Here is a 12442-nt window from a genome sequence, read left to right as displayed (position 1 = left end):
AGCGTGTTTTTCTTAAAGATCATACCAGAATCGAGCAATTATATGCACCCATCAACAGAACTCTTTGTTGGCTAGCTCACTGACCACCCAACCTTCCATCTCACGCATAAACTCCATTTGAATCCAATGCGGCCCCTCCGCGAATCCGCAATAGAGATTCTCAAGAACGGCGGCGTTGCGGAGCAAGAATCTGGCCAACGTCCTCTGCACCCTGCCGCCTTGGTAATGCACCAGCTCCATCTTCTTCACTCCGCTCCCCAGGCATGGCGGGACCATCGCGGCCGGGTGCCGACGCGTCGTCGAGGGTGTCGTACCGGCAGTAGTGGAGACGGTGCGCGTCAAGGAGCTCCCCCTCGCTACCGCCGCGGACGTAGGCGTGGTGATCGAGCCCTGAGTGCCACTCCGTTTCACGGGGCGCTTCGAGTGGCGGTGGCGCCTCTTCGAAGAAAAGGGTCAGTAGCTCTAGGTTCGGGGTTCGCCGGAGGATGCTGCTCGTCGTGGCGATGACGACCAGACGACAGCGGGGTCGCCGTCGCGCGGCACGCTTCCAGCCAACTCGAGGTGGCGAAGGGCGGGGAGCACGGGGAGGTCCACGAACCACGAGCCCATGCGAGCGGAGCACAACTGGAGGTGCTTCGCGGTCGAGGCCAGCTGATGCAGGAACGAACCCAGCTTGACGTGCTCCCCCGCCTCCTCGAGCGGGCAGATCGTGCAGATGTCGACCTTGCACGACGTGACGGACGGAAGGCCGCCCACGGTGAGGACCGAGCTGTCGGGGACGGCGCCACGGTACTCGAAGGAGTCAAGCTCCGTCGTCGTGTCGACGGTAAGGCTGGATAGGTTGTGGCAGCACCGGAGGGCGAGCCTGCGGAGGTGTGTGTTGTCGAGGAGGAGAGCGCGGTCACCGTGCCACAAGCCTCGAGCGTCAGGTCGGCGAGGCGCGGACAGCCGGAGATCAGCCTCTGCAGTCTGCACATCGTCGTCCTCCTCGTCTCCGTGGATGTGGGTGAGGTGGAGGGCCTCGAGAGCCGGCAGGCTGACGGCTGCCGGCGGGGAGAGCCTGCAGTAGCCTAGACGGAGCGATCGCAGCGCGGCGCAAGAGAAGAGGCCGTTCGGGACGGTGTAGGTGTACTCTTCAGGCGGCGGATTCCACGATCGAGCTGCCGTCTCCTCATCGTCGCTGGATGGGACATCGTCTTCGGGGTGCGCGCGGACAGAACGGTTGCCGTCGGGGTCGTCAGACTTGGGAGGCTTCCCGGCGACGGCTTGATCCCCAACAAGGCTATCGGCGGCGTCGGCGACATCGTCATGGGAGGAGTGGAGGCTGCAGCCGGGGCTATTGCAGATGGGGCCGCGGCCAAGGCGGAGGTCGAGCTCCAGCTCTGGGCGGCATGCCACAGGGCGTAGGAGACCCACTGGTCCACCTTGGACCTGTCTTCGGGGCAGTATCTTTCCATGGATACGCGGAGCGCGCGCAGGGGCACCGAGGCGGCGGCGGGGGACGGGCGACGGTTGCGGGAGAAGAGGGCGTCGGTGACGTCGGCGATGAACCGCACCTTGTTGTGGTCGCGTCGGCCATCGTAGCCGTAGCCCAAGCTGCCCAACACGGGCCGTCCCAGCGGCTCCATGGACATGGAGACGGTGTGGACGCTGGCCATGACGTGGCGCCACCGCGACGAGAGCGTCGCGGCGCGAGCGGCCTCCCTGGTTTCGAGGAAGGAGAGGATGTGACCGAGTACGCCGTCGCGGAGGTTGCTCAGGCGGTCGCTTCCGGCGTCGGCGGCGATCTGCGAGTCACCCATCGCGCGCGGCGCCGATCGATCTGCGAGATGCGGAAGTGTATCCGCGTATAGAGAAATAACCGACGTTCTCTTCACAAACACGTACTCGAAAGGGAGTATATACGGACGTCGGATAACTATTCGATTTCTTCTGAAAACTTTCCTAAAACATTTCCCACATTAGATCAAATATTAACGGATTAATGTCTGTTTATCCATGTGATTACAAACTCCTTAAATCTCCACTTCTATAAAAAGCTGAGTTAGTGATGATGGTTTGCCAACCATCTTCATTTACAACCGTTCAATTTACATCAAACGCATCTGCGATAAACTATGTCAGTTTTGTAAAAAGACCCCGCACTCCACACCTTGTCTGTAGATAACCCCTGCCTCTTGCGTTCAACCACCTCTCCCTCTCACTTCATCTAGCCATCTCAGAAAAAAAATAAGAAGGATGCTCTCAGCACCGTCTGCCTCCAACGCCTCTCATGCCTTCTCTTAGGCCGCATTGCGGACCACCACCACGACCCCCTCTTCCTCGCAATCTCCTCCGCCCCCTTTCAAGTCATCCCGTGTTACATTCACGATGGTCTAGCAAAAATAAACAAAATCGATACTCAAAAATAATTCTTAAAAATCATTTTTTGCAAAAACACAATAAGTGTTATTTCTTCGTGAAGTTTTGGATGCAGGTTGGGCACTTGAACGCTTTTGTTTGCAAAAGAATTTTTTTTGTCTATTTTGCCTATATTTACTCTTCACCCGGATGCTTGTGAGCTCTAGAGAAGAATGAATATCCAAAGAAACCTATCGATATTTGTTACACATGAGATAATGCCCACATACTTTGTCAAATAAACAACTCCCGGATGAATGTATTTCGGTGTTCCTCAGGCGTCTTACTAGTTTAGGACAGTAAAACTTATCCTAAAGCGAGCCCTCACAACAATTTACGTTTCTAGCCATCCGTTCGCAATATAGACGTTTTTAACCGTTGGATCTTTTGTGTACAAGCATCTGTCATATCTTGACTCTGCTGTTCTATGAACTGCTGTTGTAGAGGCCAAAACGACGGCCTGTGGTAAACTGGGCCGTCGGACAACCCATTCCAGCGTTTCGCTAAAGGATGTCCGGCTTCACTAAAGGGGACTCTGCCCACTGCAGCCATTCGATTTGGCTTACCGGTAGTATACTGCTAGCCACGAATGTTGCATCTCCTCCACGCCTGACACGAGCACCACGGACATGCTCCATCATGGCGCTGCCGCCCATCGACCTCACGGTCGAGCCCCACACCCCTTCCTACTCTAAGCGCTACCATTGACCCAGCGTCTTGTGCATATCATAGCATACATGATGGACCCAATTGCCGAGGCATATGGAACTCAACTCATCTGCACACACTCGTCAACTGTCTTGGGACATTGAATGCATGGCTGACAGATCTGACCGCAGGGCTTTATATTCCTCAATAAAAAATATGTCTGACGAACGTTTCACATTTAGGGATAATATTGTACGCATCAATGGGCTGAGAAACCGGGGTTAGTGGGGACTATTGTGAAATGGTTTTCTAGAAACATGAAGGGCATGATTTGGTCCCTGGCCAATGGGCGCAGGCTAAAGCTTTGCCCCAATAACAAACTCCCCTTCGTCGTGTTTTTGTCAAAGTAGAAAGACATCCTGCTATTTGACCTGTTCTTGTTAGTATAATATCGGGCATCCTGATAGTATTTCACTAGTTATAAGGACATTCTGCTTTGAAATAGCAGATGTAGTTTGGAGAGTGGCGATGGTATGGACGGGCTCGCGCGCTCCTGATAGCTGGACGAACGATTGAACGACGCGTTGCAGGCTGTATTCAATGCGAGGATATGGAAACAGGCCGAGACGCCCGTGAAAACGGTGGAGTACGTGCAACTAACGACCGATGATTATGCTGTTCCATTGGCACTGGTTTGTCCGCACGGTACAGAACAGTGTCCGTCAGCTGCGCCACTGTTGATTAGATTATGCCACAACTCTCTAGTTGTTCACCTGGATGACTGGTCAACCTTGTGTTTGCTTCTATTATTGGTACAGGGAGATTTTTTTTCAAACAACCAAATAATTCAAAAAGTATATCTATATGTTCTCCGTCTCATGCAAATGCTATCTACCAATTTGTAGGGAAAAGGACAAAACATTTTTTGTGGAAAAAAAAACAAAAAGAACGCCAACGGTCACCACAAAATGTCACACTAAATTTGTTTGAGAAAAGTATAGTTTTCGTCCCCCAATTCTTGGTGAAGTCTAGATTTAGTCCCTCAACTTCAAAACCGGGCAACTTGCACCCCCAACTACCAAAACCGGACAAGGTTCGTCCCTGGACTCGGTTTTGACCCGTGCTCACTCATATTCTTGTAAAGTTTTTTATATCCGTGAACTTTTTGAAATTCACATACACTTTTCAACTCCGCGTATTTTTTTACAAAAATAATCATACTTTTTTCAAATCAGCGAACTATTCTGAAATTCACGTACTTTTTCAAATCCATCATCTTTTAACATTTACGTACTTTTTTTCTAAATCCCCGTATTTTCCCAAGTTTATGTAATTTTATCAAATCCAAGTTTTTTTCAAAGCCATGAACTGTTTTTGAAATCCGCATACTTATTTCAAATCCACATGTTTCCAAAGTCCGCATTTTTTTAAATCCGTGTTCCTTTTATAATCCATGAACTTTGTTTGAAATTCACGTACTTGTTTCAAGTTGAAATAAGTTTTGAAATCCACATATTTTTGCGTAAAAGAAGTCCATGTCCACGTACTTTTTTCAAGTCCGCATAAAATTTTGAAATTCATGAACTCTTTCAAAAAAGTGTAATCGAATATGAAAAGCTACATCAATTTTTTAAAATTAAATGAACTTTCAAAAAATACGCATATTTGAAAAAGTACATGAACTTGGAAAAAGTACGCAGATTTAAAAAAATTACACAAATTTTTAAAAGGTTCACGTATTTGAAAAAAGTAACCGAATCTGAAAATATTACGTGGACTTGGAAAAGGTAGGCAAATTTGAGTCGGAACGGTCAAAACGGGGATGGGACAGCACGAAAACCGGTCAACACCGTGAGCAGGGATGAATCTTGTACGGTTTCAGAAGTTAATGGTGCAAGTTGTCCGGTTTTGGAGTTGAGGGACCAAGTCTAGACTCCGCCAAGAATTGAGGGATGAAAAATATACTTTTCTTAATTTGTTTTCTTCACCACGAAACACTGCTGCTCCATTTTGCATGAAAAAATTTGTGGATGCTTGCACCACTAATGCGGAATTTATTGAAACCATTCAAACCATTTTTTTTAACCCTTAACACGTCAGCCAAAACGCCATAAGGAAGGGATTTGCTGGGTCTGTGCCGCTGCGTTGTCACGTTCTTACAGAAACACTTACTGCCGCCTTGTAATCTCTCTTTACTCGTGTTGACATACTGTATCTGTTAAAAACAATCTTCCTGACTAAATTAAAAACATGGCCACTAATACGCTGGCAGTAGTTGATATACTATTTGAACTTCAACCAAACACTTCCTCAAACTGCCCCTGATACGAGTATAAAATAAAAAATAAAAATGATGTTCTCAAACCGGGAGCATTAGGCATGCCGTTGGTGGGTCCCAAAACGTTTTCTTAAACTCTTTTTTTTTGCGGGGAACGTTTTCTTAAACTCTGATGTTCCCCTGATCACCCAGACCGTAGAATAGTCTATTCATGCCTCCGGGCTGGGGCCGTTTCCATACTCCGGTACATATTGGTGCCAAACAGTGAACAACGGCCCGCAGGAAACACCGTGGTCATCGCTTAAACGTCCGCAACCTCCATCGGTTCTCACGGTGTCTCTTGCCGTCGCGTACGCGCATTAAATATCCCCTTGTACGTCAAGTGTACCATCACACGTCCCGTATCTATATGCGAACGAACGCCTTGCGATACCATGAGTGCGCGAGCTCGTCCACGCCAATGAATTTTCGATGTAGTTTGGTGTCTTTTTTGTTTGTGCACGCTTGGGTGCTGCACTTCAAGTGGCGGAGGTTTACTGATGTCTTCGTGGACGCTGCGATAGTAGTGAGGGCAATGCTAGTGAATGTGATCGGTGAGCCAAGTTATGAACTTCCTTGTGTTGAAGCCCATGTGCAGTGAGCCCTAACACGACTAAGGTATACTCCCTTCGGTTTAAAATAGATGACTCAACTTTGTACTAACTTTAATAAAGTACGAAGTTAATATGAAGTTGAGTCATCTATTTTGAAACAGAGGGAGTAGTAAATACACATCTCAGTGTATAGAAGTGTGGATGTCGTCCACTTGCCTTTTACAGTTCCTATTTCTCATATAGATCGGGGAGTAACCACGTAAGAGTATCTCCACTAGGCTCCCCAAGACGCCCCTAAGCACCTTTTTTAGCGCCGGTTGTAAAAAATGCTCCCAGTCACGCCCCCACGACCTCGCTTTGCGCCGGATTTCAGCAAAAACAGCGCCGGCGACCCCGGGCAAAACCCAGCGCCCCGGGGGGCACTTGGGACGCCCGACGCTACTTTTCTTGCATGCAAACCCCACCCGTCAGCCTCTCTCCTCTCCCCCCTCTTTTTCTGTCAGGCCCCCCCCCCCCACTCGCAGAAAAAGAGATCTCTCTCTCTCTCTCTCTCTCTCTCTCTCTCTCTCTCTCTCTCTCTCTCTCTCTCTCTCCGCAAGCAGCAAGCAGAGCTCCTCGCTCCGGCCGCGCTCGCCGCCACGCCTCCTGGCCGCCGTCTCCTTGCTGCCCGCCGAGCCCTCGCACTGACCGCAACGCCTCCTCGCCGCCCGCACTCACCGCGCGCCCTCGCCTTGGCTGCCGTGCGCCCTCACCACGCCTCCTCGCCGCTCCCGCACGGCTGGACGAACGGGCCACCGGGCGAGACAGCCGGAGTGGGCCATCTCCGCCCGCGCACTCCACGGCGCCCTCGCCGGGCGGTCGAGCTCCAGCTCCACGGCATGGCCAAGGACGAGGACGACGCGGCGGAGGACAAGGACGGCACGACACGGCTTGCTGGGCGCTCCAGCTCCAGCTCGTCCTGGCCGGCTGCTCGCGTGGACGAGGACAATGTTGGGGAACGTAGTAATTTCAAAAAATTTCCTACGCACACGCAAGATCATGGTGATGCACAGCAACGAGAGGGGAGAGTGTGATCTACGTACCCTTGTAGACTGACAGCAGAAGCGTTAGCACAACGCAGTTGATGTAGTCGTACGTCTTCACGGCCCGACCGATCAAGCACCGAAACTACGACACCTCCGAGTTTTAGCACACGTTCAGCTCGATGACGATCCCCGGACTCTGATCCAGCAAAGTGTCGGGGAAGAGTTCCGTCAGCACGACGGCGTGGTGACGATCTTGATATACTATCGTCGCAGGGCTTCGCCTAAGCACCGCTACAATATTATCGAGGATTATGGTGGAAGGGGGCACCGCACACGGCTAAGAATATGATCACGTGGATCAACTTGTGTGTCTAGGGGTGCCCCCTGCCCCCGTATATAAAGGATCAAGGGGAGGAGGCCGGCCGGCCCCTATGGCGCGCCAAGGAGGAGTCCTCCTCCTAGTAGGAGCTACTAGGAGGGGGAAAGAAGTGGGGAGGGAGAAGGAAAGGGGGGCGCCCCCCCCTCTCCTAGTCCAATTCGGACCAGGAGGGAGGAGGCGCGTGGCCCACCTTTGGCTGCCCCTCTCTCTCTCCACTAAGGCCCATATGGCCCATTACTTCTCCCCGGGGGGGGGGGGGGGGGGGGGGGGTTCCGGTAACCCTCCGGCTCTCCGGTTTTCTCCGAAATCACCTGGGACACTTCCGGTGTCCGAATATAGCCGTCCAATATGTCAATCTTTATGTCTCGACCATTTCGAGATTCCTCGTCATGTCCGCGAACACATCCGGGACTCCGAACTAACTTCGGTACATCAAAACTCATAAACTCATAATATAACTGTCATCGAAACCTTAAGCGTGCGGACCCTACGGGTTCGAGAACAATGTAGACATGACCGAGACACGTCTCCGGTCAATAACCAATAGCGGAACCTGGATGCTCATATTGGCTCCTACATATTCTACGAAGATCTTTATCGGTCAGACCGCATAACAACATACGTTGTTCCCTTTGTCATCGGTATGTTACTTGCCCGAGATTCGATCGTCGGTATCTCAATACCTAGTTCAATCTCGTTACCGGCAAGTCTCTTTACTCGTTTCGTAATACATCATCTCGCAACTAACTCATTAGTTGCAATGCTTGCAAGGCTTATGTGATGTGCATTACCGAGAGGGCCCAGAGATACCTCTCCGACAATCGGAGTGACAAATCCTAATCTCGAAATACGCCAACCCAACATGTACCTTTGGAGATACCTATAGAGTACCTTTATAATCACCCATTTACGTTGTGACGTTTGGTAGCACACAAAGTGTTCCTCCGGCAAACGGGAGTTGCATAATCTCATAGTCATAGGAACATGCATAAGTCATGAAGAAAGCAATAGCAACATACTAAACGATCGGGTGCTAAGCTAATGGAATGGGTCATGTCAATCAGATCATTCACCTAATGATGTGATCCCGTTAATCAAATAACAACTCTTTGTTCATGGTTAGGAAACATAACCATATTTGATTAACGAGCTAGTCAAGTAGAGGCATACTAGTGACACTCCGTTTGTCTATGTATTCACACATGTATTATGTTTCCGGTTAATACAATTCTAGCATGAATAATAAACATTTATCATGATATAAGGAAATAAATAATAACTTTATTATTGCCTCTAGGGCATATTTCCTTCAGTCTCCCACTTGCACTAGAGTCAATAATCTAGATTACACAGTAATGATTCTAACACCCATGGAGCCTTGGTGCTGATCATGTTTTACTCGTGGAAGAGGCTTAGTCAACAGGTATGCAACATTGAGATCCGTATGTATCTTGCAAATCTCTATGTCTCCCACCTGGACTAGATCCCGGATGGAATTGAAGCGTCTCTTGATGTGCTTGGTTCTCTTGTGAAATCTGGATTCCTTTGCCAAGGCAATTGCACCAGTATTGTCACAAAAGATTTTCATTGGACCCGATGCACTAGGTATGACACCTAGATCGGATATGAACTCCTTCATCCAGACTCCTTCATTTGCTGCTTCCAAAGCAGCTATGTACTCCGCTTCACATGTAGATCCCGCCACAACGCTTTGTTTAGAACTGCACCAACTGACAGCTCCACCGTTTAATGTAAACACGTATCCGGTTTGCGATTTAGAATCGTCCGGATCAGTGTCAAAGCTTGCATCAACGTAACCTTTTACGATGAGCTCTTTGTCACCTCCATATATGAGAAACATATCCTTAGTCCTTTTCAGGTATTTCAGGATGTTCTTGACCCCTGTCCAGTGATCCACTCCTGGATCACTTTGGTACCTCCCTGCTAGACTTATAGCAAGGCACACATCAGATCCGATACACAACATTGCATACATGATAGAGCCTATGGCTGAAGCATAGGGAACATCTTTCATTTTCTCTCTATCTTCTGCAGTGGTCGGGCATTGAGTCTTACTCAACTTCACACCTTGTAACACAGGCAAGAACCCTTTCTTTGCTTGATCCATTTTGAACTTCTTCAAAACTTTGTCAAGGTATGTGCTTTGTGAAAGTCCAATTAAGCGTCTTGATCTATCTCTATAGATCTTAATGCCTAATATGTAAGCAGCTTCACCGAGGTCTTTCATTGAAAAACTCTTATTCAAGTATCCCTTTATGCTATCCAGAAATTCTATATCATTTCCAATTAGTAATATGTCATCCACATATAATATCAGAAATGCTACAGAGCTCCCACTCACTTTCTTGTAAATACAGGCTTCTCCAAAAGTCTGTATAAAACCAAATGCTTTGATCACACTATCAAAGCGTTTATTCCAACTCCGAGAGGCTTGCACCAGTCCATAAATGGATCGCTGGAGCTTGCACACTTTGTTAGCTCCCTTTGGATCGACAAAACCTTCCGGTTGCATCATATACAACTCTTCTTCCAGAAATCCATTCAGGAATGCAGTTTTGACATCCATCTGCCAAATTTCATAATCATAAAATGCGGCAATTGCTAACATGATTCAGACAGACTTAAGCATCGCTACGGGTGAGAAGGTCTCATCGTAGTCAATCCCTTGAACTTGCCGAAAACCTTTTGCGACAAGTCGAGCTTTGTAGACAGTAATATTACCGTCAGCGTCAGTCTTCTTCTTAAAGATCCATTTATTCTCAATTGCTTGCCGATCATCGGGCAAGTCAACCAAAGTCCATACTTTGTTCTCATACATGGATCCCATCTCAGATTTCATGGCTTCAAGCCATTTTGCGGAATCTGGGCTCACCATCACTTCTTCATAGTTCGTAGGTTCATCATGATCTAGTAGCATGACTTCCCGAACAGGATTACCGTACCACTCTGGCGCGGATCTCACTCTGGTTGATCTACGAGGTTCAGTAGTATCTTGTTCTGAAGTTTCATGATCATCATCACAAAAATAGGTTTTTGTGATGTACTACTTTCCAATAAGGGAGTAGGTACAGTTACCTCGTCAAGTTCTACTTTCCTCCCACTCACTTCTTTCGAGAGAAACTCCTTCTCCAGAAAGTTTCCGAATTTAGCAACAAAAGTTTTGCCTTCGGATCTGTGATAGAAGGTGTATCCAATAGTTTCCTTTGGATATCCTATGAAGACACATTTCTCCGATTTGGGTTCAAGCTTATCAAGTTGAAGCTTTTTCACATAAGCATCGTAGCCCCAAACTTTCAGAAACGACAACTTTGGTTTCTTGCCAAACCACAGTTCATAAGGCGTCGTCTCAACGGATTTTGATGGTGCCCTATTTAATGTGAATGCGGCCGTCTCTAGAGCGTATCCCCAAAACGATAGCGGTAAATCAGTAAGAGACACCATAGATCGCACCATATCTAGTAAAGTACGATTACGACGTTCGGACACACCATTACGCTGTGGTGTTCCGGGTGGCGTGAGTTGCGAAACTATTCCACAATTTTTCAAATGTACACCAAACTCGTAACTCAAATATTCTCCTCCACGATCAGATCGTAGGAATTTTATTTTCTTATTACGATGATTTTTAACTTCACTCTGAAATTCTTTGAACTTTACAAATGTTTCAGACTTGTGTTTCATTAAGTAGATATACCTATATCTGCTTAAGTCATCTGTGAAGGTGAGAAAATAACGATATCCGCCACGAGCCTCAACGTTCATCGGACCACATACATCTGTATGTATGATTCCCAATAAATCTGTTGCTCTCTCCATAGTACCGGAGAACGGTGTTTTTGTCATCTTACCCATAAGGCACGGTTCGCAAGTACCAAGTGATTCATAATCAAGTGGTTCCAAAAGCCCATCAGTATGGAGTTTCTTCATGCGCTTTATACCGATATGACCCAAACGGCAGTGCCACAAATAAGTTGCACTATCATTATCAACTCTGCATCTTTTGGCTTCAACACTATGAATATGTGTGTCACTACTATCAAGATTTAATAAAAATAGACCACTCTTTAAGGGTGCATGACCATAAAAGATATTACTCATATAAATAGAACAACCATTATTCTCAGATTTAAATGAATAACCGTCTCGCATCAAACAAGATCCAGATATAATGTTCATGCTTAACGCTGACACCAAATAACAATTATTTAGCTCTAATATTAATCCCGAAGGTAGATGTAGAGGTAGCGTGCCGACTGCGATCACATCGACTTTGGAACCGTTTCCCACGCGCATCGTTACCTCGTCCTTAGCCAATCTTCGCTTAATCCGTAGTCCCTGTTTCGAGTTGCAAATATTAGCAACAGAACCAGTATCAAATACCCAGGTGCTACTGCGAGCATTAGTAAGGTACACATCAATAACATGTATATCACATATACCTTTGTTCACCTTGCCATCCTTCTTATCCGCCAAATACTTTGGGGCAGTTCCGCTTCCAGTGACCAGTCTGCTTGCAGTAGAAGCACTCAGTTTCAGGCTTAGGTCCAGGTTTGGGTTTCTTCTCCTGAGTAGCAACTTGCTTGCTGTTCCTTTTGAAGTTCCCCTTCTTCTTCCCTTTGCCTTTTTTCTTGAAACTAGTGGTCTTGTTGACCATTAACACTTGATGCTCCTTCTTGATTTCTACCTCCGCAGCTTTCAGCATTGCGAAGAGCTCGGAAATAGTCTTATTCATCCCTTGCATATTATAGTTCATCACGAAGCTCTTGTAGCTTGGTGGCAGTGATCGGAGAATTCTTTCAATGACGCAATCATCTGGAAGATTAACTCCCAATTGAATCAAGTGATTATTATACCCAGACATTTTGAGTATATGCTCACTGACAGAACTGTTCTCCTCCATCTTGCAGCTATAGAACTTATTGGAGACTTCATATCTCTCAATCCGGGCATTTGCTTGAAATATTAACTTCAACTCCTGGAACATCTCATATGCTCCATGACGTTCAAAACGTCGTTGAAGTCCCGATTCTAAGCCGTAAAGCATGGCACACTGAACTATCGAGTAGTCATCAGCTTTGCTCTGCCAGACGTTCATAAC

The sequence above is a fragment of the Triticum urartu genome, chromosome 3 (assembly GCF_003073215.2).
Source record: "Triticum urartu cultivar G1812 chromosome 3, Tu2.1, whole genome shotgun sequence".
Lineage (NCBI taxonomy): Eukaryota > Viridiplantae > Streptophyta > Magnoliopsida > Poales > Poaceae > Triticum > Triticum urartu.
Note: the sequence above shows the minus strand (reverse complement) of the source record.